Source organism: Ovis canadensis, chromosome 1 (genome assembly GCF_042477335.2).
Source record: "Ovis canadensis isolate MfBH-ARS-UI-01 breed Bighorn chromosome 1, ARS-UI_OviCan_v2, whole genome shotgun sequence".
Taxonomy (NCBI): Eukaryota; Metazoa; Chordata; class Mammalia; order Artiodactyla; family Bovidae; genus Ovis; species Ovis canadensis.
The window spans coordinates 239,958,808-239,986,016 of NC_091245.1; the positions used below are offsets into that span (position 1 = coordinate 239,958,808).

The 27,209-nt window shown below is 40.9% G+C and overlaps 2 protein-coding genes across 8 annotated transcripts in view; one reads left to right on the forward strand and one right to left on the reverse strand.

Annotated features, from left to right (window-relative positions):
* Positions 1 to 27,209, reverse strand: part of MED12L (mediator complex subunit 12L) — a 361,426-nt gene that overhangs the window by 193,315 nt on the left and 140,902 nt on the right. The window lies entirely within an intron of this gene.
* The window catches only part of P2RY14 (purinergic receptor P2Y14), a 62,841-nt gene that overhangs the window by 31,005 nt on the left and 4,627 nt on the right, over positions 1 to 27,209 (forward strand). For 2 of the 5 annotated variants that reach the window (XM_069580687.1, XM_069580678.1), the window contains 2 exons: positions 448 to 548; positions 22,500 to 22,605. The gene's annotated coding sequence lies outside the window, so the exon portion shown is untranslated. Of the gene's footprint in view, positions 1 to 81; positions 549 to 1,003; positions 1,121 to 22,499; positions 22,606 to 27,209 lie in introns of those variants that run through there. The other 3 variants (XM_069580695.1, XM_069580702.1, XM_069580710.1) reach the window with 3 other exon arrangements.

Genomic DNA, 27,209 nt, shown 5'->3' on the forward strand with positions numbered 1-27,209 from the left:
GAGGCCGTGTGAATTACAACTTGGAAATACATCCCAATAAATACAGAAGCTATTCTTACAACAGCCTCACAGTCAAAGGTCACAGCCAGGCATGGGAAAGATCCTGCCTCCTCCTGCTAGCTGCAGCTCTCACTTAGCAGGTCGGTTGCACTCGCTCACGTTCACTCTTGCTCACTGGCTCTCACTCTCTCTGTCTCTGCATCTGTCTGTCTCTCTCTCAGTACCCAGTTTCATACCAGTTACTGTTTGGTAGAGCCTGGATCATTTGTCACCCTAAACACAAATCAGATTGAACTCACACAAGCACAGCGGAGAGAGCTGGGCTCCAGAGAGGACTGGACATCTGTGGTACTTGACATTCAAGTCCTTGGCGAGATGTCAACATTTCATAGAGCACTTTAAATGTTTTGTTTGAGAGCTAATGCGGCATTCCCCACTGGTCAACAGGAGTCCAGGCGGAAAGCAAAGCAGATTTTCCTCAACATCAGATGTTACACCCAGTGGCTGACCAGTCTTGCCTTCAGAAACCACAAGAGACGGATAAACTGGTAAGTAAAAAAAGTCCATCCAAGGCAGAGTGTATTTAAAGAAAATCTGTGGTACCACTGTAAAAGGGCCCTTTTGTGCTTATCATGTCCTAGATTCCTTTCTGTAACAGAGTGACAGATTTACAGGTGAGATTTTACTTTTCCAGGTTGAAAGACTAAACTAAGTCCAATTAATTTTTCTCTGTAAATGTTCTTTTTAATTGCATGAAGCAGGATTTTCTTTCATGACCTTATGCACAGGCTTTCGTAAACTCCTGTTTTAGAAACTTTATCTTATTGCTTGTAAAATATAAGACAATGTTGTGTGTATGTGGATAGTGAGTTAAAATCAGTTTTGGAAATGGTAAAGAGCACAAATACAGCTGGGTTATGATGTAATCCTCAGAGCTAAGGGAATCCAGTAAAGAACTAAAATACTGGAGGGGAAAAAAACAGGTTTGGTGTAAGAGCACAAAAGGCCACAACCTCACTAAAAACTGAAACCAAACGTGAAATATTTCATGCAAGCAAGCATTTTAAGTCTCCTCCGAAGCGAAGCGCTAAATGCCTGGGCTACCTGTGTGGATTTAAGGGTGAGTCCCATTTGATTTTCAAAGGAAAGAAACAGGAATTTTAAGAGCCTCAGTTGCTGTTTTAGCTTTTACTATATGTCTCAGAAGTTGTTTATTTTTTCTTTAATGGAGTGATTATAAGCTCTCATACATGAAATCTTTTCTACTTTGAAACTCCTCACATTAATAATAATTTACATTCCCCAGGCAGTATTAATAGTGTTACACAGAATCCCTCAAAATAATTCAAATATTTTACTGCTGACTTCCTTTCTAAAAATTTAAAGAAACTGAATTGCATAGATTCTTTCCTCACAACATCTATTTACTTTTCGGCATGAATTTCTCACACAAATTTCCTTTTATTTTTCCTCTTTAATTCAGTAAGGGATGAAAAAATTATTTTTAATGGAGGATAACTACTTTACAATATTGTGTTTCTGCTATACAACAATTTGAATTAGTTATATGTATACACGTAACCCTCCTTCTGAGCCTCCCTCCCACTGCCTCCATTCCACCCATCTAAGCTCGAACAGAGCACTGAGCTGAGATCCCTGTGTTATACAGCAGCTCCCCACTAGCTATTTCACACATGGCAGAGTATATATATGTCAATGCTATTCTCTCAATCTGTCCCACCCTCTCCTTCCCCTGCTGCGTCCACAAGTCCATTTTCTACATGTACCTCTCTACTTCTTTCCTGCAAAAAGGTAATCAGTACCAGTTTTTCTAGATTCCATATATATGAGTTAATGTAAGATATTTGTTTTCTCTTTCTGACTAACTTCCGACTGCATGACAGACTTTAAGTACATCCACCTCACTACAACTGACTCAATTTCATTTCTTTTTTTATGGCTAATATCCCATTGCATGCACGTACCATTTCTTCTTCACCCTTTCATCTGTTGATCAACATCTAGGCTTCTTCCAAGTCCTGGCTATTATAAAATCTACTTCAGTAGACATCGATTCATAAAGATTCAATAGTCCTGGCTATTATAAAATCTACTTCAGTAAACATCGATTCATAAAGATTCAATAGTCCTGGCTATTATAAAATCTACTTCAGTAAAGTAGGTTTTCTCAGGGTATATGTCTAGTAGTGAGTTTGCTGTTTCTTATGGTAGTTTTATTCCCAGTTTTTTAACTAGGAATACTCTTCATGCCTTTTTAACTGGGAATACTCTTAACTAGGAATACTCACCATACTCTTCTCCCTAGTGGTTGCGTCAATTTACATACAACAATCCAGGGGAGTTCCCTTTTCCACACATCCTCTCTAGCATTTATTGTTTGTAGACTGTTTGACGATGGCCATTCTGATCAGGGTGAGGTGATATCTCATTGTAGTTTTGATTTTCATTCCTCTAATAGTGAGTGATGGTGAGCTTCCTTTCACGTGCTTATTGGCCACCTATAGGTTTTCTTCTGAGAAATGTCTGTTTGGGTCTTCCACTTATTTTTTGATTGGGTTGTCTGTTTTCTGTTATTGAGCTGCATGAGCTGCTTGAACATTTTGGAGATTAATCCTTGGTTAGTTGCTTCATTCGCAATTATTTTCTCCCATTCTGAAGACTGTCTTTTCAACTTTATAGTTCCCTATGCTATGCAAAAGCTTTTAAGCTTAATTAGGTCCCATTTGTTTATTTTTCGTTTTATTTCCATTACTTTAGGAGGTAGGTCAAAGAGGCTCTTGCTGCAATTTATGTTCAGAGTGTTCTGCCTATGTTTTCCTCTAGGAGTTTTAGACTTTCTGATCTTACATGTAAGTCTTTAGTCCATTTTGAGTTTCTTTTTGTGTATGGTGTTAGGAAAAATGTTCTAATTTCATTGTTTTAGATGTAGCTGTCCAGTTTTCCAAGCATCACTTACTGAAGAGACCGTCTTTTCTCCATTGTATATTCTTGCCTCCTCTGTCAAAGATAAGGTGCCCACAGATGTATGTGTTTATCTCTGGGCTTTCTATTTTGCTCCAACTACCTACATTTCTGTTTTTGTGCCAGTACCATACTGTCCTGATGACTGTAGCTTTGTAGTATAGTCTGAAGCCAAGAAGATTAATTCCTCCAGCTCCATTTTGCTTTCTCAAGATTGCTCTGGCTAGTCAAGGTCTTTTTTATTTCAAGCCAAACTGTAAAATTTTTTGTTCTAGTTCTGTGAAAAATGCCACTGGTAATATAACAGGGATTGCACTGAATATGTAGAGTGCTTTAGGTAGTATAGTCATTTTCACAATACTGATTTTTCCAATCCAAGAATATATCTCTCCATCTGTTTGTGTCATCTTTGATTTCTCTCATCAGCGTCTTATACTTTTCTGCATACAGATCTTTTGTCCCCTTACCTAGGTTTATTCCTAGATATTTTATTCTTTTTGTTGCAATGGTGAATGGGATTGTTTCCTTAATTTCTCTGACTTTTCATTGTTAGTTATAACAATGCAAGGTATTTCTGTGCATTAATTTTGCATCATGCAACTTTATTAAATTCGTTGATTAGCTCTAATAATTTTCTAGTGGCATCTTTAGGGTTTTCTATGTATAGTATCATGTCATCCTCAAGTAGTGATTGCTTTACTTATTCTTTTCCAATCTGGATTCCTTAGATTTTTCTTCTCTGGTTGCCATGGCTAGGACCTCCAAAACTATGCTGAATAACAGTGATGAGAGTAGGCATCCTTGTCTTGTTTCTGATCTTAAGAGGAAATGCTTTGTTTCTCACCATTGAAAATAATGTTTGTTGTAGGCTTGTTATACATAGCCTTTATTATATTGAGGTAGGTTCTTTCTATGCCACTTACTGGAGACTTTTTTAAATAGGTGTTGAGAACTATCAAAAGCTTTGTCTGCATCTATTGAGATTATCATATGGTTTTTAATCTTTCAATTAGTTAATACAGTGTATCACATGGATCAATTTGCATAAACTGAAGAATCCTTGCATCCCAGGATAAACCCCACTTGATCATGGTGTATGATCCTTTTAATATGTTGTTAGATTCTGTTTGCTCATATTTTGTTGAAGATTTTTGCATCTGTGTTCAGTGACACTGGCCTGTACTTATCTCTGTGATATCTTTGTCTGGTTTTGCTATCAAGGTGATGGTGGCCACACTGAATGAGTTGCTAATCTGTCCCTATTCCCACATGTACTTGCCTCCAGTGTCCATGGCCGCCAGAGATAGAGCATTTTCTTTTGTGGGAACACACTGTCCTTTCATATAATCCACAGACAGAGTCTACCTAGTTGACCTTGTGGATTTAACCTGTAGCTTGTGCTGGTGATGGAAAGGTTTTTGATGCTCTTCCTCGGTTGTTCCACCCCTGGAGCTCAATTGTGATTTTATCCCCATCTCTACACGTGGGCCACCCACAGGAGCCTGCTCCTGAGTCTGCCCCAGTGAGTACCTAACATGGAGGTGGCACGGCTGCTTGGATCCTGAGGGCCCTGGAAGCACCAGGTGCACAGAGAGGCCAGAAGCCGTGGGCTCAAGGGATACAGTTCTATTAGGAGCTTCTTCTAGCCTCCAGCAGCAGGCACACAAGAGGCAACCGTGGGTGGCCCTTCTCTATTGCTGGGCTGCCAACGGTAGCCTACGGGGAGAGAGGTTACAGTGGTGGCTCCACCCCTTGCGAGTGGCTCAGCAATAGTGCCCTGCTTCCAATGCCATCAAGTTTTCCTCCAAAGGCATTCCCTGTTGTGGATTTCCTTCCTCCCATTCCCTCAGACCATCTCCCCACAATCAACAGCAGTCCTCACCCCAGGATTGCTCTCCAATCCCCACACTCCAGCTCAAGCCCCCGTGTACACTGGTGGACATGCGTCCAGTCCGGGGTACACAGGCCTGTGGCAGACACTCCAAGTGGTTCTCACTCTGTGCAGACTACCACAGATCAGCTGCTTCACTCTCCTCTGATTCTTCAAATGCTTCCCTTCTGTCCCAACCGATTTCCCTGGAATTCAGGAATCTCTCCCCTGCTTTAGCTCCCCAACCCCGGGGTGCAAGTCTGGTCCTCCTTGCTCTCCTCCTCCTCCTCCTCACTTCTTTCATCCTACCCAGTCATGAGCGGATTTGTATCGTCCTTTCTGGTGATCAAGGCTCCCAGCAGTATTCAGCCAGTGTTCTGTGAGAACTATTGCATCTCAAGTGTTGTCCAGAGGTGTCTGTGGAGACAGACGCACTCCATTCCACCTGCTCCCCTGCCACCTTAGACCCAATTCCTAATGTCTTATAAGTTTTTATTTCCATCTTGATTGGGTCTTCTGATTTCTTCCTCTGAGATTTCATGTAACACTATTAAATATCAAGCACTGGTACCATTTTAAGCTTAATTCGTGGATGGAAAGAACAAAGTATGTAACTTATAAAACTTATTCTATTGCTTGTTTTTCTAGAAAGCTGGGTAGTAAATTCCATAGAATCTAAATTAATAGATAATTTTAAAACTTAGTTCATTTTTAACATCCATTCCAGTTTATTTCCCAGTGCAAAAAAAAAAAAAAAATCTTTCGCTAAGCAGCTCCATTTTCTGGTGAGACTATAAGAATATTTCAAATGAAATAAGGCAGAGGTTTAGAGCATATTTTGCCAATGACAAACAGTTTCCCCATCTGCCATCAGAAACTTCAGAAATCACTAAATTTATTGCTCTAAAGTGACTTCCTTCTCCATAAATTACTCTTTAAAGGAGTCTTCCCTAATTCAGTTTTATACCTATCACTTCACTGACAGTTTTTTCCACTTAAAGAAAGCATTCACAGGAGAAAATCTATCCACTTATATATACAGACCTTTAGATATAAAGGTAGATCTCACACTTAAAAAAAGAAAAGACTGGCATTTGCAACTAATTCCTCTTTCCTCCATTTGGGCCAACTGTCTGCATCAACTGATTCTGGGGAAAAATGCTCCATGGCCTTCTACACTTCTTCAACAGAAAACATTTCACTGGCTACTAGGCAGCATTCATAACGTGTCATCAGATAATTTGAGAAAGAAAATCCATAATAAAAGTTTAATTTGTAAAACATAACCAAGATCAAGGCTCACTGACTTTTGGTCCTATGCCCTTTTATGCAACTATACAGATTTTCACTGTTCATGCATAATTTTACTAAAGACTATTTTAAATAAATCTGCATTAACCATATGAAATTGACATTTTTTGCACATAAAATAACAGTCCAATATTAGCAATTTTATATAACTTGATCTAATAAAAAAGAAAACAGTGTTAGAAGGTAGCCCCAACAATCAAAGGGTGAGGGAAACATCACTAATAACAACCTACATAATTCAAAATCACTGTGGATTTTGAATGCAGATAATTTCATGGTTACTGCAGCCATGAAAGTAAAGGGTGCTTGCTCCTTGGAAGAAAAGCTATGACAAACCTAGACAACATATTACAAAGCAGAGACATTATTTTGCCAACAAAGGTCCATATAGTCAAAGCTATGGTGTTTCCAGTAGTTTTTCATGTATGGTTGTGATAGCTAGACCATAAAGAAGGCTGAGCACCAAATAACCAGTGTCTCTGAATTGTGGTGGTGGTGAAGACTCTTGAGAGTACCTTGGACTGAAAGGAGATCAAACCAGTCAATCCTAAAAGAAATCGTTGGAAAGATGAATATTCTTTGTAAAGACTGACGCTGAAGATCCAATACTTTGGCCACCTGATGCAAACATTTAACTCATTGGAAAAGACCCTGATGCCGGGAAAGACTGAAGGCAAAAGGAGAAGAGGGCAACAGAGTTTAAGATGGTTAGATAGCACCACTGACTCAGAGGATTTGAGCATACTCCAGGAGACAGTGGTGGACAGAGGAGCCTGACATGCTGCAGTTCATGGGATCACAAAGACTCAGATACAACTTTGCAACTGAATAACAAACAACAACACATAATTCCTATACACTAGTGAGATTTAGGGACTTCCCTGGTGGCTCAGATGGTAAAGTGTCTGCCTACAATGCAGGAGATCCGGGTTCAGTCCCTGGGTTAGGAAGATCTCCTGGAGAAGGAAATGGCAACCCACTCCAGTATTCTTGCTTGGAAAATCCCATGGATGGAGGAACCTGGTAGGCTATAGTCCATGGGGTCACAAAGAGTCGGACACGACTGAGCGACTTCACTTTTAGTCAGATTTAGGACTTCTAATTACCCGTACAAGTACTCCTCTGTTTTTAAAGCCTCTGCACAGATTCTGTTATCAAAAGGGGATATTTCCAGCAGCCAAATTACACTGGGAAAGAACTTCTATCACTGGCTCTGTTTTACTGATTAGGAAACTGGAGTCCAGAAAGCTTTGGTGATTCAAACAGGATAACACAGCTAATAAAGTCCAAGGGTTGAACTTAAAAGGAAAAAGTCATCTGGCTTCAAATCAAATGCCCTGTCACCTGCCTCATCCTGTCTCTGCCCTAAGGAGATAAACACGTCCAATATGAATTGTGATTTATACACAAATAAAAGCTGGAGATGCAAGAGTACGTGGGACTGCTCGTCGCCCTAACTAGGTATTTACACAATAATGGCAATAATCACATTGTATAAAACAGTCAATATTATTGGGACTCAGGTTTTTAGAGAGGAAATTTTCCACTGTCGAAAAAGCAGGCACTTTTCAGACAAACAGCTGAATCTAAATCTACTGCGGGCTTGGGCTACATTTCGTTTTTTAGCTCCTTTGCCTCTGTGATCCACCTCTGCTCCATCACAATAAAGCTATCACCCCAAAGAACTATTAAGACAATAAGACAGGCCAGTCCCTGGTACTTTAGGAGCTACTCAATTAAAAGGGAACTTTTCCCTCTTCCTTGCTAGTAACTTACTAAGTTAGAGGGAGTCCTGTCAAGAGTAAAATCCCACAGGAAATTGCTTGAATTGATTCACACAGTCATCGGGCCAAGTAAGAAATCATAAAATAAGGGGAAATGAATACTTCTCCCAAATTATCTCCTATCATTCCAACAGAAAACTGGGCACTACATCAGTATTTTAGTAGTAAGTACCCATCAACGGGTCCACTGGCCACTAACTAACCGTAACCAGTCAGTGACCACTGTAAACAAGTAGACCAGTCCCTCCAGCCCAGATCAGCAGGTCTGACAGCTGTGGAGCGTGGAGATCCGGGTCAGGGCCCATGAGCCCCACAGGTGATGGTCTTACACAGAAAGGGGTGGGAGGAACTAATGAGAGGTAGGATTTGCTTAATTCACGTTTGATGGATGGATGGACAACCAAACAAATTAACAACCATATCAAAAAAACTCAAAAGAAAAGAAAAATGAAAGCTATCTGATGGGCAGGAGTTACAATGATAGGCAGAAGTTATATACATTTCTCATTTAGTCCCTCTCCATAAAGATCTGATATCTTTTTTTGTTTTGCGATTTACAGACAGTCCATATATGGGATGGATTAAGAGCTGACATAATAAAATAAGCAAACTAAACCCAAAAAAGCCTTATTAGAAAATAGAGTAAAACATATTTTAGCCAAGAATTGTCAAACTCTGGTCTCAAGAGCCTTTGAACACTACTGAGAAACCCAAAGCTCATTGTTACACCCAGCAATGTTTACTATATTAGAAATTTTAATTGTGAAATTCCTAAAATGTTTATTTTTAACTTCTTTTAAAAATAGCATTAAATGTTAACATGAAAAACACATTTCTGTGCAAAGTAATTATATTTCCCTAAAAGTTTTAGTGAGGGAAATAGCATGATTCTACATTCCTGCTCATCTCTTTATCATCTATCCTAAGACAGTTAAATTCTCACATCCACATCTGCATGGGATGAGTTTCAAAATGTAGTTTTAGTTAAAGTATACTGATGAAAATCTAGTTTCACATAATTTCAAACAGGACAAGGAAGTATTTTTGTAACCTTCTGGATTTTCTTCTTTGGTGGTAGCGGTGATGGTGGTGGTGTAGTCGCTAAGTCATGTCCGACTCTTGCGACCCCATGGACTGTAGCCTGCCAGGCTCCCGTCCTGGGGATTCTCCTGGCAAGAACACTGGAGTGGGTTGCCATTTCCTTCTCTATCCTCTTTGGTACCACATCAAAACTAAAAAAGGCAGCAGTTTCTTAAAGGCTGTTTGCAAAGGAGAAACTAAATCCGTATCAATGAACATTTTTGTTACATTAAAATCCTTTAGTATAATTTAGTCTTTGAAGAAATCTTTTACCACTGATAGATTTTATATCATATAATCGTTGGTCATTTGGAGAGGTACATTCACCCAGAACTTTGAGGTATACTTTTCATTATACAGTATCAAAAAATAGTATTTATAGTGGCACTGATCTCATTCTAAGTACTGGAAAGCACTGCTATTTTTTTCCTTGACTTGAAGGGGCATTCCATTCAATTTTGAGAAAATGTCCGCCAAATACCCAAGTATGAACTGCTGGAGTTTGTGTATCATTCTTTCCAGTAAAAATGGTGTTCCATCAAGAAAGCACCTAATTTAGCTTGTAACTCACTCTCAAGTGTTGTTCCTCTAGACAACTATCATATATAGCAGAAGTGCTTTGTGAACTATTCTTATAATGCCACAGGAAATATTTAAATATTTGTCAAATGGACAATACATATTACATCATCACAGTCATTCTAAAGTGAGCTTAACTTTTTCTGTTTTGTAGGGTTTTTTTAAAAATATTTGTTATTTTATTTTTTGGGTCTTTGGTGCTGTGTGCAGGCATTCTCCAGCTGCAGCAAGCAGGGGCTACTCTTAGTTGTGGGGTGTGGGCTTCTCATTGTAGTGGCTGCTCTTGTTGCAGAGCACAGGCTCTGGACACACAGGCATCAGCAGTTGTGGCCCGAGGGCTCAATAGGTGCGGCTCCCAGGTCTAGAGCACAAGCCCAATTGCTGTGGCACACAGGTTTAGGTGCTCCAAGGCATGTAGGATCTTCCTTCCTAGATCAAGGAAGCTCCTTGCATTGCAAGGTGGATTCTAAACCACTAGACCACCAAGGAAGCTCCATATGTTGTTGGCTTTCTTTTTTGTTCGTTTACTAAGGCTACATGGCAGTAAGTTACAAAATGACGACAGGACACAATTGGGTACATGGCCTTCAAGTGTGCTGAGGTATCAGCAGGTTTGTTTTACACACTGTGGCTTTTGCACCATTAGTACAGATGTCAGCACACTGAATGAAAGAGACAAACAACATGTTAGTCTTCTTTTGAAAATGGGTTGACCTCCTGATCCCCAGGCCTCCATGTCAAACCATTATCTCTTTGATGACTTTGACATATGAACACTTTATTCTGATACAAAAAGCATTAATTTAAAAAAATGAGAATTTGAATATATTAAAATAAGTAACTTGCTTATCAAAATGTACTTTTAAAGACGAAAGAACAAGTTACAACCTGAGACATGCTACTCACCATATATAAAACCAACAAAGCAGGGATCAAGAGTATTTGAAGGATTTCTACAAATCAGTAATAGCACAAACAACCCAAAAGAAAAATGAGCAATAGATATAACTAGACATTTCGTTGAAATAACCAATTATCATATGAGGAGATGCCCATAACATTATGATCATGGAAATGTAAATCAGGACCACAATGGAGTAATATTTCTCAAGAAAATTTGTAACTCTGAGACTAGGAAATGAGGATTGGTATCCACAGAGGATTTGGAATCACTTTGGGAAATAGTTTGACGTCACTGTACATATGTTTCCTAAAGATCACAATTTCATGCACACACATAAGCATACAACACACTTTTAGGAATATATACACATGTAACAAAACACAACAGAACTAAACTGAATTAGTGAAAAACATGAGGCTCAGGGTGCATCGGGGCCAGAGAGACGGCATGTGGGAAGGAGAAGTCAGTTCCATGTATTAATAGCTTGTTGTTGTCAGTCTTGGCTTTTGTCTTGGTTAACAAGTCTGAAGGAAATCAATAAGGTGATTAAGAATAACAAGATATAAATTTTTAAAGTCAACCTTACATGATAAGAATATGCCATAAACCAAAGACTATGGTTAATCCGATTTTATGCACCAATGATTTTAAAAGATATCTATACATTTTAACCCATTAAACACACAGAAAATATAAAGCTCTGAGGTCCTGAACAGACTCATCATTCAACAGTTGAGTCCTTTATTTGACCAAAGTTGTACAGATACAGTCATTCATAAGAATTCAGTAAATATCTAATAAACTTCTACTATATGCCTGGCACTAATTTAACAGTGAAGAAAAGAAGTAAGTTCTATTTTCATGAAGGCTACCTTTAAGAGGGTGGCACAGTAGGAATAGGGAGGTGGAGGGATGATGGAGAAAGTAAATGGAAAAATAAGTATCACTTTAAATAATGAAGATGGCTCTGAAGAAAATAAAACATGTGAGAGGCTGGAGTGTGCTGGGTAGGTGCTCGGCTGTGTCAGGGGTCGTAAACCGGTAAGGCCTCACTGAGAAAGTGATGTTTTAACAGAGACCAATATGAGGCAACCACAGTAAGATGCCAGAGACAGACAACCACAGGCAGAGGTCAGGGCTCCGAGAACCTCTGCCCCACAAAGGTTCAACAGAACTAAACTTCAGCGTCAACGCATAGCCAGTGTGAAAGCAAATCCACCTGGACATTCCTGCTCCTCCTATGTGGTTCTTCCCCTTCTGCCCCTTCACCCCCAATTTATCAAGGAACAAAAGCTTTTCACAATTTATTTGAGACAGAGAGAAAACATGTATCTGCTCAGAGCTTTTCCTGACACTGGATGGCAGGCAAGGAAAAGCTCAAGGGAATAGCTGGGCAGTTAAGCTTTTGCCTTTCTTTTCAACTTTTGCTCCACTCAGCCAAAAAAATTAAAGAGTGAAATAATTTTTTAATGACACATACTGGTTTACTTGTCAAAGGTAACAAATATCTGCAACCTTGCATTCTCTACAGCCCCACCCCATATGCACAAACTGTCTGCACTTTGCCACAAGCTGATCATGTCAGGGACATTCAAGACACAGAAAGTTTGCTGACACTTTTGCTGCTGCAGGCTGGGCAGGTTCATATTATACGTCAAAATTTTTAAAAAGCCACATAGCTGAAGAAGGGCTTCTGCTGTCCACCAGGAGAGCAATTGTGGGCCCTGGCTAAGGAATTTGGGGTAGTAATAATCCAAGTTATGCTGACATTACACCTGCCAGGCATCCCTCAGCCATCCACTGGGATGGGGTAGGGGATGAAAAGAGCATACAGGTAAGATGCTACAGTCACTGAGGGCTTGAAAGACCTGGGTTTCAATTGCAGGTGCTCTGGTTACCATCTCAGAACCCGCTCAAGCTACTAAGCTCCCTTACATAGCATTCTTCCTATGTAAAGTAAGAATGTCTTCAGTCATTCATCAGAAATTCACTCAACTCCTATTACGATCCATTTGCTGAGCTAGATGAAAATACAAAGCTCTCTCTCCATTCAGTGGAACACACAAGCTAATAAAAACAACACTTTTCAACAAGAAACAATACTCCATAGTCGTTACAGCTTTAGAATAACACTCAGTTCTACAACATACTTGTTCTTACACCTTGGATAAGTTATTCAAGCTCTCTAGACCTCAGTTTCCTCAACTGTAATATGGGATTTCTCTTATCAGGAGGATTCAAAGACGCACAGCTGTAGTTCATTCATTTTCACTGCTACACAAAATTCCACTAGAATTTTAAACCCATTCTCCCGTCAATAACCAGTTGCTATTTCTACACTTTGGCCATTACAAGCAATGTTTCTATGAGCATCCTTCCATGTGCATCTTCTTGTATATCCTTGGAATGCTGCTAGAAGAGATTCTTCTAGAACATATACTTAGGAATTAAAATGCTCAGTGACAGGGTGAATGAACGTTCATCTTTTCCAACTATTCCCAAGCCTTTTCAAAGATTCCAATTCCTTTAGAAACAATAACGCTAAGCTGGGGATAAAAAAAGAAAAAAAAAATTCCTGGAAGACAAGACAAACCATGAACCATGAATAATTTTTTAATGGAATCTATGTTCATATAGATTTAAACCCAGATGGGAAATAAAAGATACAAAATTCAGGACAGAGTTCTCTCCCAGTGGAGGAAGGCACAGCCCAGGGAGAATGAGGAGGGAAAAGTTGGCACATACCCCATAAGGCTCTAGCTCTCAAGTCAATGCTGTATTCTTTTTGTGTGCTTTAGCTTCTTCGCATAAATTTTTTCGAAATATCAAATATTCCATTGACAAGAATAAGACTCTTTACCGTTTGAGCCACAAGGGAATCCCTTGAAAAGAATTAAGTATTTTTAAAAGCAGTTAACATTGTCTGTGTCTGATACATAGCTAAAGTTCCCAGTAACTGGCAGTTATTGCTGTAAAATGTGAAGAGAGTAGAAACAGGTGACAAGACTGTTTCTAGATGACACTCCAGTACCGCAGGAAATGGAGGTGCTCAGCGGAGAGCTGGGTGAGGAGGCTGCTCAGATACCAGAACCACAAGGACTCTGGGCTCTAGGAGGGCAGGATCCCCCATACCAAGAACACTGCCTCATAGAAGGTGCCAAAAGCATTATGTGATAGATGAAAGGAAAAGTCTGTCTTACAGATGACAGTCTTAAACAATATTCTAAGGGGAAGAGTGAGAAAAGATAGCCAGGAACAGAGTAAGAAACACCAATTTCAGGGCAGGCAGAGAAGCTCCCAAAGGTGACTGAGAAGAAAAGGTAAGGAAGGCAGAGATGTCCAAGAGCTGCTTGCTTCCACCCCATCCCGTCTGTTTGTTTTTCATGATACTAATTTATTTAGAGGTTCTGAGCTGGCTCTTTTACAGAATGATCATGCTCTGAATCTGTCCAATTGTTTATCCATGATTAGCTTTTTAACAAGGTATGTTGTATGCATCTGAGTTATATTGGGGGGGATATCAAATTATTCCATTTTTAATAAGTTCAATCATTCAGTGACTGTCAAATATCCCTACTGAAAAGGTATATTTTTCCTTTGTTATTCTAAGTGATCTGAGAGTGATGCTTATAGACTCAGAACATCCTGTTCTCCTAGAAACTTTTGCTGACTTTTCACAAACTTTGAAGATTCTTGCCTGAATCCGTTATTACGCTGAGATTGAAAACTGGTTTCTCTCATTCCTTCTACCTTTTCTAGCTGACATTCTTATGTGAAGACATTCTCTTGTCTTCATCCTCCCTTTTTTATCTATATTTTTAATAGTACTAGCAACTCTTGAATTTGGTTTGCTTTCAAAAGTGTTTTCATCTATTACTGTTATTCTTATTGATATCCAAATTGTGGAATTTAGAAGTGCCACCAAGTCAGCTCTCATGTCCTTTTTTCCCCTCCTTAACATTTCCTTGTTAGTCTGAGTACTCCCTTGCTTTTTGCCGGCAAGGTATCAACTCACTTTCCCCTGTGCCTAATTTGAAATCAGTCATTTCCCCAAGGAGGCTTGGTCCCTTTTAGTGGGCAGTGATACTCAGAAACAAGATAAGCTCATTAATATTGGGGCTCATTCTTTGCCACCTACAGAGGATTTCTACTTTTGTTATGTGAGGATGGAAAAGGCTTGAGCAAGTTTATAGCTATGAGGGTGTCACAACTTCAAGAGAACTTCTGCAGGTTTACATCTTGAAAGAAAAGAGTCTAAAGAGAGAGACAGATCTTGAATACAAAAGAGGAAAGCAATAATGTATGGATAAAGATTAGAAGTCAGGGAAGGCTGCCTTTGGAAAAAAAAAAAAACACAGTATGGAGTAAAATAAAGCTGGTCCTTGTCCAAGTAGGTCATGAACATGAAATGCAATTCGTGGTACAGATGGAAAGGAACACTTCTAATTATCAGATTTGGTACAGTTCAGACAACTACATCTGAGGCAGTGATGAAATGGCAACTAATAGCTCCCATAGCGTATGGCAAGATATAAGATAGCTCTCTCAAAACATGTAGGACTGATTCACATTGAAATCCATATGAAAAGTGAAATAATCACTAATGGATTATTTAAAGAGGACATTTACATTCAACAATGGATCCCACTGGGAAGGGCCTAGGACTCGAAAAGAAAAGGTCTTCCATTCCATATGCACCCCGAGCACCATCTTTAAGCTGCTTGAAAGCGCGTCTTTCACATTTAAGTCCTATTCATTTTCAAGTGAATTATAGTTGCTCCATTGTCATATACTGTGTTTAACAAAATACAAATTCATTTAAAGAATTTTCCCAATTCATAACAATACATTTTATTGAACCAAAATTTACTGATTTCCTCCAACAGGCAGGAAGTACCTGAATTTTAGGCTTTGAAATGTATGAGAATCACTTCTCTGTGGTATTTCCATTTCCACTTAGAGTCCTGGATATTTATATTCTTTTCCTTTGGATATGTAAGCCTGAATCTTGAACAAACATAAAGGTGATTGATATTCATCTAAGACATGAAAGCAGTTGGTTTCTCAGAATTAAAAATCTGTTCCCCAGCCCCCTAGCAAAGGGGCATGTGTTAAGGCCTTAAGCCCCAGGATCTGAAGATCTGAGTAGAGCACGCCTGACTGAGAAACAACATCTCAGTGAAGCAAAAAGAGGTCAGAGATTCATTTCCTTGCCTGGCCCACAGGGAACAGAAACACATATTCCAAAACGATGCTGCAGAAGAACAGGCTGCGGGCAGAAGCACAGGGGTGGCAGGGAGAGGGAGAGTCAGGAACCATGACATCTCCATTTAATTCCAGAGAAGGAATCAGTCCCCCGAACCCTGGAGACAGGAGTTTCATAGCTTTACATCACTCTCATCAAAGACGCAGGACTGCGTGGACTGCCAGTAGGAGCGTGAAATGCTCTGGACTTCACCCTTACTCCCTCAGAGTGAAGGGAAAACCTCACTTACTTAGAGTGCCACTTTCCATTACTAGAACCCGGGGCCCACAGAAGCACAGCCTTCCCCCCAGCCACCCCTAGGCAAACACTGCTGGGCCAGACTCCCCAGAGAGGTGCGGAGCGCTCGGAAACGGATCTAAGGTGTCTCCTGCAGCCCTGCCTCAGCGCAGAACCACCACCTCACATAGATGTGGGGAAGTAGGGCACATGTGGGGCCCGGCCCAGGGGAAGTCCTGGCCTACTGCGAGTCCCAGAGACGTCCGATCCGATTCTGCTGTCAGCTGAGTCACTCACTCTCTGAACCCCCACTGGCCCCTCTGAGTCACACACTGCCGGGCACCAGGTCTTACAGGAATAGAAACCCTACGCGGTAGCAACTACTACCTCTCCTTTTAGATGTAAACAGAGAACCCGGGAGGCACTCTGCAAATAGGGCAGATTCTTTACCGTCTGAGCTACCCAGGAGGCCCCAAATAATCGACTACCACAGCTATTAAGAAACTGAGCCATATTTTTAACCAAGGTCCACTGCATCCATTTAATCATTATGCTCCACTGCCTGCCCATTAGTCCAACAGGACAGTAAAGAAAACCTACTTCACATTCCAAGACCTAAACATATGAATCACGTATTGCTGCTGAGTTACTCAATGCATAAAGTTTAGCATCAATCACAGAGTTGATTACATTCTATTCCTGTATCAAAATGGAAAGAAATACAACTATTATTAAGGGGCTATTCATGTCTTAAACCATGGGAGCTGCTGGCACCTAGTGGATAGAGGCCAAAGATGCAGCCTTCTATGATGCACCAGACCACTCACCCACAGAGAACTGCAACTCAAAAAAATGTTGACAGTACCAAGGATGAGAAATCCTGGGCAACCCCAAGACTGTAGGTGAAAAATACCCCCAAATCCATCCTGACAAACCAGATGCAATTACTGACACAGAGGTGGGGGGGCGGGTGGAATTTTTGTGGCCCTAGGAGGGCCTGTGCAGCACCTCACCTCTTCCCCCAGCTCCTAATTACCTACTTGCGTCACCCAAAGATGTGAAGACAGACCCAGGTTCGAGGAGATGCCACTCTTGCACATAGCTGTGAGTTTGGCTAAATGTAATTTAAGGGAAGTGGTTGGAATTAAAAACTAGGTCTGCATGTTATCAGTCTACCTGTTATTACATGGAATCAAAGAACGACTGTTTGTGGCAGAAATTCACAGATGTTTAGTCTTCGTGATTTTGAGAGTCTGTTAACAGGAGGGCCCAGGAAGGAGGCTGAAAGCGTATGGACAGAGCTGAGCTTATGCTTTGGTGGAAGAGGAAGTTCTGAGGTGTCTGCAATTCAGCCTATGAAGAACATGCAGGTGTTTCCAATGTGAGAATGAATTAGCACTGCTCCTCAACTGAAAGTCCATAAGACCCTGATCCTGGGAAGGATTGAAGGCAGGACGAGAAGAGGACAACAGAGGATGAGACGGTTGGATGGCACCACCGATGCAATGGACATGAGTTTGAATAGGCTCCGGAAGCTGGTGATGGACAGGGAAGCCTGGAGTGCTGCAGTCCATGGGGTTAGAAAGTCAGATACGACTGAGTGACTGAACTGAACTGACAGTCAAAGCTATGGTTTTTCCAGTAGTCCCTGTATAGATCTGAAAGCAGGACCAAAGAATTGATGCTTTTGAACTGTGGTGATGGAGAAGACTGTTGAGAGTCCTTGGACATCACAGAGGTCAAAACAGTCAATTCTAAAGGAGATCAACCCCGAAAACTCATTGAAAGGACTGATGCGGAAGCTCCAGTACTTTGGCCACCTGATACAAACGCTGACTCACTGGAAAAGGTCCTGATGCTGAGAAAGGCTGAAGGCAAAAGGAGAAGGCGGCAGCAGAAGATAAGATAGTTGGACAGCATCACTGATTGATTTAATGGACATGAATTTGGGCAAACTCTGGGATATAGTGAAGGACACGGAAGCCTGGAGTGCTGCAGTCTATGGAGTTGCAAAGAGTTGGACACAACTTAGTGACTGAACAACAAACAACTCAGAGGCAACAACATCCGCCCATTTATAAGTGAAAGCACGTTTCTCACTGGCATACGTTCTGACCGAAGATGAAGTCAATGAGTCATGGTGGCCAGGAGTTTGAGGAATCAAGTTAGACCTCATGCCCATATAGAGAAAACTGGCTGGAAGGGAGAAACAGCAACCACCAGGGTCCTCCTCATGCCCAGGATCTCAGCATCCAAACCACAGCAGCAGACTTGGGTTTCCTCCAGCAACAGGGTCTCTACCACCAACTGATTAATGTCATTTGTTTTAATCACTAATAATATACATGGTCTGTTTCTAGTCAGAAAGGTGTTCATTTTTAAACACTTTCAGAAACTGGTAAATTAAATAGAGGTTCTGTACACAGTGGCACCCAGAGGCTGACTGGAGAGACTCAAGGCATCCACACACCTGGCAGACCCTTAACCACCAGATCCCACTCTCACACTCACATGTCCACCTCACCTCAAAAAAAAAAAAAACCTGATAAGTGATTCCTAAAAACAATATTCCAGAACAATGCTGAAGGGCCTGCACACTCACAGACACACACAAAGCATGCCTGCCTGAGCTACCATAGGAGTAGGGAAGACCTCACTGGGAGATGAACACACACGTTTTAATACTGTCTGACCATGTATTATCTGCCCAATTCGCCTTTGATGAGTTACTTAACCATTTTCAGCACCAGCTTCCTCATTTGCAAAATGGTGGTAACAGTAACTGATTAACAAGGCTCTATTATGTTACTCAAGAGCTTGGGCAAGCCACAAGACCCCTGCTGTGCTATCATCTCATGAGTCCTAGTGAATGTGACTGGTAGCTCTCTCTGCCCGACACATTCTCCTTCCCCTTTGACTGGCTAAACCTAACTAATTTGTCAACCCTCACTGTCACATGACCCAAGAAGACGGCTTTAATACCACCATTCCTGAAGCTGGAAGGTGCTGAGTGGTAGCTCTGCTCCTGTGCCTCCTCCCTCAATGACAGCCCCTTGTTGCACCCGAAAGTACCACTGTGCTCTTCCGTCTCCCCTAGATTGGGAACTTGTTGAGTGTTCCCTGTTGCCAATGTATCTCCATGCCTGCCTGCCTGCCTGCCTGCCTGCCTGCCTGCCTGCCGCCTGTGCTCTGCTCAGGCATGTCCAACTCTTTGGGACGCCATGGACCCCACCAGGCTCCTCTGTCCATGAGATTTTCCAAGCAGCAATACTAGAGTAGGTTGCCATTTCCTCTCCAAAAAGTCTTTCCAACCAGCGATCAAACCCACAAATCTCCTGCATTGGCAGGCGGATTCCTTACCACTGAGCCACCAGGGAAGCCCCACTGTATCTCCATACTGCCTAGAAACATGCTCTGTTGGATTTAGTAAACAAATGAAGGAAAGGAAGATCCACTGTATACAGCAGCTAAAGGCTATAATGTACCTTCTGAACAGAGGATTTCAAGCAGTCAATATCAATACCATCAACTATTACAGGGACATCAGGAAACAGAATGACAGAGAGAGGGACAATAAATTTAGAAATGAGGTCCCTGGCAGCCTTTGAGAAGTGTGGTGAGCACTGGACATTAATGCTCAGGGGGATGAAGAAAGATAAGGGAGGTACTCATTCCTTCAGGTACAAAAGAAAGCAAGATTCCCACTGGCTGAGCCTAGACAGAGCGCAGGCCAGATAGAGGACACAGGGAGGGCAGAGAGGGGTTAGATAGCCACAGTCGAAGTCTGAGCAGCAGCCAAGTAGGAAATGGAGTAAGAAATGGTTTTCTGAGTCGCAAGGTGGGCAGTCAGCTACAGATTAAAAACAGTAACTTCTATGAAGTAAACTGACGAACCTAAAATGACTTCCTTTTGAACAGGTCTATGACCTAGAAGAAAAAGACACTGTTTACCCACTTCTCAGGAGTCACAGTGTTGGGAAAGAGAGGCAAGACCAAGAGTCAGGAAGAAGAGATTCTTGAATACTCAACAGACCATAGAATAAGATAGGCCAGAAGACTGATGACAGAATTAATTAATACTACTCAAAAGTATAACATATTTTTAAAATAAAAGTATGCTGTTGAATATTTAATAACATAAAATATTATAAAATGCAACTATAAGACTGAATAAGTAGCCCATACATAAATCCTCATTTTAGTCAACCCATTAATTACAACTGCTCTGAAAACCATCTAGGATACTACATACTGGCAAGACAAGGAGAGAAAAGAAAAAGTCACACATTACAGCAAGGGAGATAAAACCAGCAATGCTAAGAAAACAGCCTTAGTAAGTTTGGACATGTGCACAATGATTATACACATCTATAAGAGTCGGGCACGACTGAGCGACTTCACTTTCGCTTTTCACTTGCATGCATTGGAGAAGGAAATGGCAACCCACTCCAGTGTTCTTGCCTGGAGAATCCCAGACAGAGGAGCCTAGTGGGCTGCCATCTATGGGGTCACACAGAGTCGGACATGACTGAAGCGACTTAGCAGCAGCAGCATACTCTTTTTTTACTATTAGAAGAATCATCTAGGAAACAAGTATTTATTGCATATGAGAAGATCTTGGGGCACCTGGAATGAAAGCTTTTGATGTTTGAACTCGAGGAGGAATTTTGAGCCTGTCACTTGCTAAAAACAGAACAAAGAACAGGGAGGAAAATGCTCATCACAGGTGTGCTGTGCCAAGTCGCTCAGTCGTGTCCGACTCTTTGCGATCCCAAAAAGGAGGGACTGTAGCCCGGCCAGGCTCCTCTGTCCATGGAATTCTCCAGGCAAGAATACTGGAGTAGGTTGCCATGCCCTCCTCTGGGGGATCTTCCCAACCCAGGGATTGAACCCAGGTCTCCTGCACTGCAGACGGATTATTTACCAGCTGAACTACCATTGTCACTTGCTAAGAATAGAACAAAGAACAGTGAGGAAAATTATCATCATAGATGGGTGGGGATAAAAGAGTGATTTGAAAGCAATTCATTTTCCATATACATTTTTTTCCTAATTATGAACTATTCCAAGTACACGAAAGTACAGAAACTAATGCTGGTAACACCAGTATACCTAATTGCCCAGTATTAATTCACAGTAATGTTTATGCATAATTCACAGTAATGTTAGGCACAGTAATGTTTAGTTGTCTCAGAATTTAAGAGATAAACGACCACAAATACAGCTAAAGTCCAACCACCCTAGGCCCCACTTCCTTCTCCAAGAGTAAGCACTGTTCTGAAGTTAGACAGTATCATTCCTGCCCAGAACAAGCTCAGTATCACCCTGGATCAAACACAGTATTTCACCACAGAGAAGTACATCTGCTTGTTTCTAAAGAAAACCTCATGACCTTTTAAGACTATCCTAGGTAAATATAAGATGTTCTTTATCACTGGCTCTCATAAAATATCTATTTATATTTCCAGACCAGAAGGATAAGATTATGATGATGAAATCTGTAACAAGTAAACTCTCTAAGAAAACTTCTAGATTTCAGGCTCCCTTTAACATAACTTTTACCTACCTGAAGTCCCGACTACAGCAAAGAAAAGTTGTTTTTTTAAACCTTCCTCATCAAACATTTATTAAAGTTTCCTGTGTACAGAGTCAAAAACTTGCTATTCAAAGAGTACTCTTTGCCTTACCAATATCAACATTACACCCAACTTCAGACTTATGGTATATGAGTCTTCACGTTAGCCAGAGCCCCAGAAAATCTGTACGCACATTAAAGTCTCAGGAGGACTAGCTTAAAGAATTCAAAAAGGTGCCAACCCAGACCAAGGCAGAAGTGAACCAATCACATTCTGCGAAACTTATCCTCTCCCTATCAAACAATAAAGCTTTCAGGTGTCATTTCAGTAAGTCCATGTATAACTAGACCACTGGTTATCAACCAGGGGCAATCTGCCCCCCTAGAGGACATTTTGGTCACAACTTAGGACGATAAAACTATTGGCACCTAATAGCTAGAAGGCAAGGATGTTGATGTTTAACATCCTACAATGCTGAGGACAACACTCACAACAAGTCATCTAACTCCAGAATGTCAACAGTACAAAGGTTTTAAAAACAAAAAAACAGGAAACAAAAGAAAGCCTGCTGATGATTTCCTGGCTAAAAGGGTCAACTGTTTATTAACTTCAGTAATTTATATGATCTGTTTTGAGCATCTACATCCATAAGGGGGGAAAAAAATAATAAACCAGTAACTAAAAACACTTCTTGTTCAACTCTCAAGTAGAGTTTACAAGGTTCTCACCAGAGTTTACATCAAATCTATAATGGTCAATAGCGACAACCAACAAGAAGTTTGGTAAAGCAACAAAAGCATATGTCGAAATATTTCAAGTTATACAAGCTATATTTAAAGACTAAGTGCCCTGCTACCACACATACATTTCAATAAAACATCCTGGCATTTATTTAACATAATTAAATCTTCATTTTTGTACTACAATACAGGATCACTGGTGAAGAAACATCATGGCCACTTCAAGATGACAAGCGCTCACTGGGCTAAATTACTTCATTGAAAGGAAACCTCATACTGGTCCAAATTTTTAAAAAGGTAATTGAAGAAATACTTTAACGTTGTCAAGAGCTTTGTTAATTTCATCAAAATATTATGATGGAATAATATCTCTTCTTCAGAAAAAGTAGAATTATAGCACACAATTAAAACACTGGAAGGTGGTCTGTTTTAAGAGAAGATTGGTTCAATGCATGAAATTACACAGAAGATGAGTAATTAACAAACTTTTATTATGGTAAATGTATTTCTGGAGTGAGCATCGCCTTGTTTGGCCCTGGATCAACTAAATTCTGCCCAAAGAGAGAGCCCTAAGGTTACATGAAATACTCCACAACCCAAAAATATTAATGGGGCACAATCCAGAGACCTAACATTTCACTAGGGACAAGCGTACTCACTATCTAGGTTAAAAGTAAACTTTGCCAAAAAAGAAGAAAAGAAAGAAAAAAATTAAACTTTGCCATGGATGTTCTAGTTGTACAAAAAAAGATGAAAGAAATTCATAGGCTCCTACTACACATTAACAGCTGTCTTTTGGTCCCATAAAATTCCATTTTACCTTTATATGACCAAAGATCCAAAGTAACGGTTTATATAGACCAAAATGTTTCACATCATTTCATTCTCCTTTACCTGGATCTGTGGAATGAGGAAGATTTCCACCTAACAATAACGAATGCCTTTTGTTTTTTTAAATTGAAGTCTAGTTAATTTATGGGCTTCTCTGGTGGCTCAGCAATAAAGAATCCACCTGTAAATGCAGGAGACACGGGTTTGATCCCTGAGTCAGGAAAACCCTCTGCAGAAAGAAATGGCAACCTACTCCAGGATTCTGGCCTGGGAAATCCCATGGACAAAGGAGGGTGGTGGCTACAGCTTGTGGGGTCGCAAAGAGTTGGACATGACTTAGCAACTAAACAACAAAGCTGATTTAAATGTTCTGTTAATTAATGTTGTACAGCAAATATAAATGGATGTGTGTGTGCGTATACATTCTTTTTTTATATATTCTGTTCCATTATGTCTTATCTTAAAATGCTTCTTAGATGAAGTCTGAAGAATTCAGGGAGCTTTGTTTATGTCCCCTGAAGCCTTAAGGTGAACATAATGACCACTTTCACTATAGAAATTCAGAGATAATCTCAGAAGTAACTTCCATGGGCAGGACTGGCTACACTTCCACAAACTGGCTCTCCAGAATGCCCTGTATTTCAGTAGATCATCATCCAGAGGTGCTTGTCGTTTTTCCTTCTCCCCCTTTGCCTGTCTCTCATCTTTAATGGGCTGGGACAAGCTGCTTAGAAACAGTACATCAGCTGAGAGCCTGGGGCAGGGAAGGGAGTGTTGTTGGGCCACACCAAGACCTTCTTTCTTTAGGATTTACTTGGTTATTTTTTACGTTATAGTATAAAATCAACATCTATATGTGAGTATTTCCTCCATCTGTGATAGGGTTTGAAGTTTTAGTAGGTCTCTTTATCAGGATACTAAATCACCTCTATACTTAAGGAGAGGAGACAGGACAGAAGTTACAAGGTCAAAGTAACACTTGTCTCTTATCATCGTGTCCTATTTTTCATCTCACATGTATTCCTGCCTTTTGATCTCCGTGTCTAACTGGCCTCACCTGCTGCAGATACCTTAAGATAGTTCTTTTTCCACACATCTCTTGATCCATCACTGCAGAGAAGGCTGCCACACCCTGAGACACCAAGACCAAGTATGGCAAATTATGTACCGGGAGGTCACAACGCCCTGCCATCAACACTAGTGTTCAAAAAACACAGACTTAAAAGCATGAAAATTACCACCAACACTGTCTCGCATTTAGCTATAGCTCATGACCCATGCAAACTGTCCCTAAATTTGCCTCTGCCGTATCGAGACAGCAGCACAGGCAGCAGTGATACCCTCTTTACCCAGTCAACACATCTCACATGGAAAGACTCTGACCTGCCATTGCTTTGAAACGGGCCAAAATAGCAAGAAGATGTCATTTGGAGAAAAAGATCCAAGCAACGATTGAGTATTCATTTCAAAAGGCACTCCTGCTCTAGAACTTTGCCTGGGTCAGCTAGCCCCTTCCACCAACCTCAAACGAGGAAGGGAGGGGGACGTGAAATGCACTGCAAGGCATATCTGCTCAATTTTTGACACTGAGGAAACAGAACACGTAGCTCTCAACCCTTGACATCAAGGTTGTTGTTGTTGTTTAGTCGTTCAGTGGTGTCCAACCCTTTGCAACACCATGGACTGCACCCCACCAGACCCCTCTGTCCATGGGATTCTCCAGGCAAGAATACTGGAGTGGGTTGTCATCTCCTTCTGCAGAGGAATCTTCCAACCCAGCAATCAAACCCACATCTCCTGCATTGGCAGGCAGATTCTTTACCGCTGAGCTACCAAGAAGACCTGGCATTAGGGTACACACAGACATATTGTATTTCAAATGGACATAAGTCACAACAAGACTCTGTGGAAAATGTCTTTAAACACATTCCTAGAAGGAAAGAAACGGTGGCTCATTTCTGAGAAATTTTTCACTATTATTCTGTAATCAGTTCAGTTCAGTTTTGTCACTCAGTCATGTCCGACTCTTTGTGACCCCATGAACCGCATGCCAGGCCTCCCTGTCCATCACCAACTCCTGAGCTTACCCAAACTCATGTCCATTGAGTCGGTGATGCCATCCAACCATCTCATCCTCTGTCGTCCCCTTCTCCTCCTGCCTTCAATCTTTCCCAACATCAGGGTCTTTTCAAATGAGTCAGCTCTTCTCATCAGATGGCCAAAGTATTGGAGTTTCAGCTTCAGCATCAGTCCTTCAATCTCCTTTCGAATGGATTGGTTGGATCTCCTTGCAGTCCAAGGGACTCTCAAGAGTCTTCTCCAACACCACAATTCAAAACCATCAATTCTTCGGTGCTCAGCTTTCTTTATAGTCCAACTCTCACATCCATATGTGAGTACTGGAAAAACCACAGCCTTGACTAGATGGACCTTTGTTGGCAAAGTAATGTCTCTGCTTTTTAACATGTTGTCTAGGTTGGTCATAACTTTCCTTCCAAGGAGTAAGCATCTTTTAATTTCATGGCTGCAATCACTATCTGCTGTGATTTGGGAACACAAAAAAATAAAAATAAAAAATAACGTCAGCCACTGTTTCCCCATCTATTTTCCATGAAGTGATGGGACCAGATGCCATGATCTTAGTTTTCTGAATGTTGAGCTTTAAGTCAACTTTTTCACTCTCCTCTTTCACTTTCATCAAGAGGCTCTTTAGTTCTTCACTTTCTGCCATAAGGGTGGTGTCGTCTGCATATCTGAGGTTATTGATAATTTCTCCCAGCAATCTTGATTCCAGATTGTGCTTCATCCAGCCCATCGTTTCTCATGATGTACTCTGCATAGAAGTTAAACAAGCAGGGTGACAATATACAGCCTTGACGTACTCCTTTTCCTATTTGGAACCACTCTGTTGTTCCATATCCAGTTCTAACTGTTGTTTCCTGACCTGCACACAGGTTTCTCAAGAGGCAGGTCAGGTGGTCTGGCATTCCCATCTCTTTCAGAGTTTTCCACAGTTTATTGTGATCCACACAGTCAAAGGCTTTGGCATAGTCAATAAAGCAGAAATGGATGTTTTTCTGGAACTGTCTTGCTTTTTCCATGATCCAGCAGATGTTGGCAATTTGATCTCTGGCTCCTCTGCCTTTTCTAAAACCAGCTTGAACATCTGGAAGTTTACGGTTTACGTATTGCTGAAGCCTGGCTTGGAGAATTTTGAGCATTACTTTACTAGCGTGTGAGATGAGTGCAACTGTGCGGAAGTGTGAGCATTCTTTGGCATTGCCTTTCTTTGGGATTGCAATGAAAACTGACCTTTTCCAGTCCTGCGGCCACTGCTGAGTTTTCCAAATTTGCTGGCATATTGAGTGCAGCACTTTCACAGCATCATCTTTCAGGATTTGAAATAGCTCAACTGGAATTCCATCACCTCCACTAGCTTTGTTCGTAGTAATGCTTTCTAAGGCCCACTTGACTTCACATTCAAGGATGTCTGCCTCTAGGTGAGTGATCACACCATTGTGATTATATGGGTCGTGAAGATCTTTTTTGAATAGTTCTTCCGTGTATTCTTGCCACCGCTTCTTAATATCTTCTGCTTCTGTTAGGTCCATACCATTTCTGTCCTTTATCGAGCCCATTTTTGCATGAAATGTTCCCTTGGTATCTCTAATTATCTTGAAGAGATCTCTAGTCTTTCCTATTCTATTGTTTTCCTCTATATATTGGCTTCTATAATTATTCTAAAAAGAAAAGGTTGGCACTCATTAAATAATTTCTGGAAATTCTTCAGCATGTAATTACACATTAAATATTTAATATTTCTCTCTACAATGTACTAGGGCTTCCCTGGTAGCTCAGCTGGTAAAGAATCTGCTTGCAATGTAAGAACCCCAGTTCGATTCCTGGGTAGGGAAGATCCCTGGAGAAGGGACAGGCTACCCACTTCAGTATTTTTGCCTCGAGAATCCCCATGGACAGAGGAGTTTGGCAGGCTGAAGTCCATGGGGTCACAAAGAGTTGGAAATGACTGACCAATTAAGCACGAGATCTGCTTTTTAAAAAATTTTTAT